The sequence below is a fragment of the Prosopis cineraria genome, unplaced genomic scaffold (assembly GCF_029017545.1).
Source record: "Prosopis cineraria cultivar Desert tree isolate PC_DT_omini unplaced genomic scaffold, ASM2901754v1 PC14, whole genome shotgun sequence".
Classification (NCBI taxonomy): Eukaryota; Viridiplantae; Streptophyta; class Magnoliopsida; order Fabales; family Fabaceae; genus Prosopis; species Prosopis cineraria.
The window spans coordinates 19,689,252-19,696,181 of NW_026555345.1; the positions used below are offsets into that span (position 1 = coordinate 19,689,252).

At 30.4% G+C, this 6,930-nt stretch overlaps 1 long non-coding RNA gene across 1 annotated transcript; it reads left to right on the plus strand.

The window, feature by feature from the left end:
- The first annotated feature begins 5,620 nt into the window (after positions 1-5,620).
- Positions 5,621-6,171, plus strand: LOC129292524 (uncharacterized). Its single transcript, XR_008588898.1, has 2 exons — positions 5,621-5,834; positions 5,929-6,171. It is a non-coding gene; the product is annotated as an uncharacterized LOC129292524 (long non-coding RNA).
- Positions 6,172-6,930: the final 759 nt, after the last annotated feature.

The following is a 6,930-nucleotide window of genomic DNA, read 5'->3' on the forward strand; positions in this document are numbered from 1 at the left end:
ATATCGGAGAGCTTTGGAATATTAGTGGATAGATGATGATGCTAGTGAAAGTGATTGCATGAAAATGTTTAAAAAAGGAAAACTATATTTCTATTGATATATAATCTAGTATTTGATTTGGCTTACTTTTATATGGTTATTTATGGCTATTTGATTATTGAGATTTTGAGCTTGCTTATAGTTATTTACATTTTTCAAGTTTTGGAAATAGCGGTATGAAGGGAAAGAAATTAGGCCGAGAGTAGAGATTTCTTTAAAAAAACCCATTGAAAGATGGTGTAACGAATTTGTATGGTAGTAGTTGGGTACTTATATATAAGTTGCTATAGGAATTACTATATATGCATAAACTTATGAAATGTGTGAAATTTCTTCTCTAATCCATTTTTTAAAGGGGTGGAAGATTTTGAGATTTTGAGTTTATGTTGGGGAAGATTATACTCAACTCTAAGGATTGTATGTAATTATTAGAGCTTAATTAGAGTTAGATGATTGTTAATATGAAGCTTAGATGTTGCTTAGAATAAATTGGATCAAGCCTTAGTTAATTTATAGGGTTTTAAACTGTGACAAGATGAAATATTAAGTTACATGTTTTAATAGCATTAGAGAGAAGCTTAAGGAGAAGGTGTGAACTAATTCTAATCTTGACTAGCTTTTTTGTTGAGGATAGGAGCGAGAAGTGGTATATTTGAGGTGATATAGGTAATTAATAGTGTTTGTGCTATTGAAAATTAACATATAGTACTTGTTATTATAGATTGACGTGTGAGAGAAACTTGTTGTGACCCAAAGGAGATTCAATATCACAGGTAACCCCTTTAGTAATAAAAGGGTTAAGGTAACTAGATAAATTACATTATTTATTATCTTGTATAACTTATTCACAAGTTTTTTGTATGATTGGTTATATATACATATATAAATTATGTGAAAGTTAAGTATTTTAAAAAATGTGTGGAGTATTGATTTGTTAAATTTCATGTTTTGAAGTAAGTGATAAGATTCATTATATTTTTTTAAAAAAGTGGTTATGCATGGTCAATTGGAGATAAGAAGTGAAATGTGACATGTTAAAGGGTAAGAGGTCACGTTAATGGAGTTAGTGAAGATTAAGTTCATATGGCACTGTTGGTACTTCGAGATACCAGGTACAGCTTGTATTTCTCCTTAGTGCCTAAAAAGGTGCAGTGTTGGAGAGTTATTCTCCTGAGTACCTAGAAGGGTGAGGAATTAAAGACTATGCTCCTTAGTATCCGTAGGATATGGTGTTGAAGTAATGATACCTTAATTACTCATAATAAGGAGAACCTGTAGATCAAAAATGGTTTAAGATGCCTTGACCGAGTAGTTCTATCATAGATAGTGAGTTTGAGGACCATACACATGGTTTGATTTTGTGAAATAGCCTACCGGTTGGTTAGAAGTGTTAAATGATCGAATGATTAACAATCATGCATTGTAATTGTAGTGATTTATATATGGTGTGTTATTGTGCATATTTTAAAACTTATTTATAACTTGATATGTTAATTAATAATGTAGATTATCTTAGTTACTGAGATATTTTCTCAAATTTTTTCCACCCAAATCAACTTCCAATCTTGCCCAATAGAAGCCCTATTTTAGCTACTCAAGATCCCTCCTTGTGCTCCCCACTCTCACAAAAATCCCATTTAAAGTTCTAAGTTGATTCATGCACCTTTTATTTTCAGAATTGGGCATTACACTATGGCGCAATGTGTTCATGCCGCGGCATAATACACAATAAGGCCAATGTCATAAACATACAGTGAGACCAATCTCACTTGTGTAATATTATCTTGTCCTAATTTGACCTAACTTTGACCTTAGCTCAATAGAGCTATCCAAATATCTAAAACATCAATTCACAACCCAAAAACATGATCAAATTAATTACTCATTATTTTTAAATAATTTTCATTTAATTAGCAATAAATTCTAGATTAAAACTCTTGATGTTGCAATTATGACAATAGGTTGCCACTTGCATTTAAAGTGATTGTCATGCATTAATATAAGTTAGATAGATCTTGGTTACTGAATAGTTGTATTCAATCCTTTCTCTTCAAGCTCATTGGGACACAACCGAGGAAAACAATCTGAGGCTTAATATTCTATCCTAAATAATAGGCTTTATTTATTTTGATTACCATTTTGTGCATAATTCATATGATATTGCTAACTAGGAAGGTACATGTGACTAGTTTACTTGCACTACTTGAGTATGGAATTTAATTGTGTATTTTAGGCCTTAGGATGTATATGTATAAATTATAAATTCTATGAAAGGGTCAAAATACTAGTGCAAGTAAAGAGTGAAGAAAATATGATTATTGTGGAATGATTATTGTTGATTATAAATTTGAGGCTCCCCCTTCTATTTTTGTTGTTAAGGGATTAAGCATTAAAAATGTATTTGATGTGTTGAATTTGTGAAATAGTGTATTGCACATGTCCATTATAGTCCATTAAGTTTGGTTTAAGGTATAAGTTATGCTTTTAGCACTTGGATGAATGTTGGGCAGGAAAATAAAAAAAAAAAGGAGTGAGTTGAGAAATAGGTATCCAATTTTGATTAAAAAATTATTTGTAAAATTAGTGCCATTAGCTAGAGGTATGTAGGCATTTAGATTGCCTTAATCAAACTTAAGATAGAGAAATAGGACGCATCGAAAGTCTGCTTCTATTGTGTTAAATGACAGCAACAATACTATAAAAATGTGCAATGCACCATGATATATGGCACAAAGGCAAACGTACCATAGCACACCTTTGTCTTTCTTAACTATTTTGCTATTTTTAATGATTTTTACAATACTTTGACCCTTTGTGGATTCCCATGCTTCTACAAACATCTTTAGCTCTAATTTTTAAATTGTAAAGCATACTAAGATGCTTTAAATTTTTAAAAATTGGGATCCTTGATTTGTAAAACTTACAAACTTATTAATCTTTTTGGGTTAATTCCTTGATTACCTTTATTCTTAGAGTTAATTGGAGATTAGTAAAGGAGATCTTATAGCTCTCCTCTGTCAAACTACCTTTCTCTATTTTTAGCATGATTGATTCAAAATGCATTATTTTTTTTTTGGAAATTCAAGATGGTAAAAAAAGGATGCATCTGGAAAACAAAAATCTCCTCTTCTCTCTTGAATAGTCGGGAGGAATGGGTCTTAGGCCTATTCATTTAGTTAACAAAAGTCTTTTAGCAAAATAGATTTGGGGACTAATTCAATATCCTAATGATTCACTTATTAGATCTTCTATAAAGAAAATATGTGGATTTCAACTTACCTTCTCATCTTAAACTGCTTCATAATACTTCATGGATGTGGAAAGGTATTTTTAGTTGTTCAAACATCATAATCAAGCAACTTAAATTGAATATTGAAAACGGGGAGAATTTTAGACTCACTAACAAGTTTTGGAAAGGTTCTCTTCCAATTAACTCAACTTTGGGCAACTTAAAGTCTTTGATCTCATCATTCCCTCCAACTCCCCTTAATTCCTTTCAAATGGAATGTTAATGCCTTGAACCTAATTTACCCTAGATAGACTATTAAGAAGATCTCTTCTACCCCTATCTCTTTCTCAGGGCAACATGATAAGTGGATATGGCAAGCATGTGGCTCTAGTTCTTATAATGCTAAGGATGGTTTTAAATCAATTATATTTCAAGGGAATTGAGATACTTTCATCATGATAATTCCCATGGTCCCTTTCCTTAAAGATTAAACTTTCTTCTAAAGTGCTAATCTTTCTTTGGAAGCTTCTTCATGAATCTTTGCCTATCAATGGCATTCTTTAAAGGCACCATTTTTTTCTAACAACAAATGTTCATTTGGATGTCAAGATGAGGAATCGATTTCCCATCTATTTTTTTTAGATGTCCTTTTTGAAGGGTTCTTTGCTTTAGCTCTCTATCACTCAAGACAGATTTCTTGAATAGTTCAGGTTTTTTTATAACCTTTTAAGGATTTCATCAAGAGGTTACTTTTGGATAAAACTCAAGAAATTCATAATTTTAACTCATAGCATTTGGAAGATCCGAAATTCTATCATTTATAATGGTCGAAGCTTAATTTGAGTAGAGCTATACAAAAAATTTTGTCATTCATTATTTCCTGAAGCTATTTGTACTTGGGATGAAAGAGATTTGCATGCATATGATATTGACACTCCTTGCAGCCTATCAAGCAAGCATATTCTGACTGGTTCTCTTAGTATAGAAGGAGATTTTCTCTATTGTACATATTAGAATGGGTACTACATTTGCACCAAGACAAAAAGGAGTATTTTCACAATAATTAACATTCTTGTTCTTCATTAAAGGCAACAGGTCATTAGGTTATATCCGTCACTCTTGATCTTGGGGATCTTCATTTGCATAATCTGATCCTTCTATGTTGGCCAGATTGTTTCATGAATGAACTCTCAACTAGAGGTTTTAGCTCGATGATAGCAAGAGACATTTATTCTCTACTTACCAACTTTAACATGGTTATGTAGAAAGCTTAAAATCAAATCTCATTCAAGCATACGCATGTCTTCTCTCTTCTCCTTTTTTCTTTAATTTCTTGCTTTTATATTTCTTTTTTCCCCTTCTTTTTTAACTATATTTGAACTATTTATCATTTTATCTACCAAAAAAAATTAAAATGAGTGATCCCCAACATTCCCCATTTATCTCTAAACTATTTTATCCTTCAACTTAAATTAATTTTTATAAATTTTGTCCATTTTTTGACCTCTATAAATTTAATAATAAACCTCTTATACTCAAATTTCTCTAAAACACTTAAACTCAACCTCTAAGGTTTATCTTCCAATTTCCCATTTTTATATATTTAACTCTAATCTTTATATTCAGTTTCTTTATAAATAGATTTAACTTCTAGAGCAATTTTATAAACCATTAGATCCTAAATAAATAATTAATTAGTTATCATCTCTAAAAATTAAATAGAATAATCAAAATCAATGATTTTAATTTGGGCAAATTTAACCAATCCATATAAACTCTTAGTCTTGCACACATAGCTATTTTAACAATCCAATATAGCAGTCTGACAAAAAAACAATCCAATATAATAGTCAATAGGAAACATCTAAAGAGTTAAAATCAATCTAGTTCTAGATTTCTTTGAACCCAAAAACATAAAATAAGTAAAATTAAGAGGAAAAGCTATCACCTAAATTTTAAGAAATATCAGAATAGATGGATTAAATTTTTAAACCAATAGCACCCAAATTAAAGCTCTAATTTGCCTCTCGTAACTTCTCTCATTCTATGTTGGATTGGAGGAAAGGTGATGTAGGAGATTTTTATGAAAGGGAAGTGTCTAAGAGAACTTTCGGCGTTGCGAGACTCAAACTGTGGGCCAGATACCAAAGCTTATGGAAGAAGTCGTCATAGGCCCAAACTGAAGCCAACAGATTTTTTTTTAAAATAAAAAAGGACAAAAAAAAAGAAAGGAATAGTGGACAACATTTTAGTGGGGAACACGTGTACAAATGGAACACGACATTCGATTTCTTATCTCTCCACATGCTGTGAACAAACTTGTTGGATTTGGATTCATCAATTTCACTTTGGAGTGAGTCCAAATGCAGAGTGAAGCTGTTGAATCTGAAAGTTAGGTATGAAAGTGCGTTAGATTTAAAAGCTTTTAGAAAACAACCATATATAATAATAATATCTCATCCTTCCTTGCTTCATCGTCCAAACCTAAATCAAAAGGACTTGAAAATCACAGTCTCTCACAAGCTTATATGCTTCATATCGGCCAGGCCAGATTGATCATTTCATGGTACGTTCGTCTCTCTTTGTTCTTGTGGTTCGATCATGCATGACTTTATAGATTTAGGTCACAGATTTGTTGAATTAGGTTTTGGTCAGTGCAGTCTATGAGAACTTGGATGTTGATGTCATTGGTGAGGCTCGCAACTTCGATGGTTCTTGAGCCTACCTCGTCCATCTCCACTATACTCTATTACGGTCGTCTTCTTCCTCAAAACCTCACTCTTCTTTGAATGGTCCGTCACGAGATGCTTGATCAAGAAAATTTCCTCTTCAACTTCATCATCGCCTTCATGACTTGTTTTTGTTAATTTATTTTGGAGTAATTGAACTTTTGGTCCTTCAAATTTGTTTATTGTTCTTTTAAGTTTAATTTTTATCATGATTTTATCTCTTAAATTTGCCTTAATTATTAATTTAATTCTTACTGTTTAAAGTGGAGATAACACGATTAAAATTTACTCATAAATAAGGAAATATAATGGTAACCATGGAGGTTAATGAAAAAAGATGTAATTATTTAGAGGGGAAAAAGAGACTCAAAAAATTTTAAAAACTAAAAAACAAAATGTAATATAAGGGAGTAAATTGATAAAAATTAAACTAATTTAAGGGTCAATTTGTTTTCATTTTGATACATGTACATGTCAAGTTATTAACATATTTTATACATTAGATGAATTTAATAGTTAATTTATGTTTTAAAATTTAAAGAACTAGCATAATAATTTAAGAAAATGTAAAGAATCAAATTGATTAAAATTAAACTTGAGAGATTAAATCAATAATTAAAGTAAATTTAAAGGCTTGAAAGTTTCATTATCCCATTTATTTTGTATATTACTCATTCTATTAAAAAATATAAGACATTTTTCATTGAATTGTATTTCCTAAAGTTAGTTAATTGTTTTAAATTAACACCACTTTTCCATGTTTGTCCTCATTTAAAGAAGGGTTGAGTGATTTAATTATTAAATGTATTTTAAAAAAGAAACTCATTAATTATATATTAAAAAACTAAAAATATTTTATATTTTTAAATGAATAGATTATTTGTTTCTAGCAATGATTAAAAATCTAGACCAAACTGGATGATTTAGGCTAAC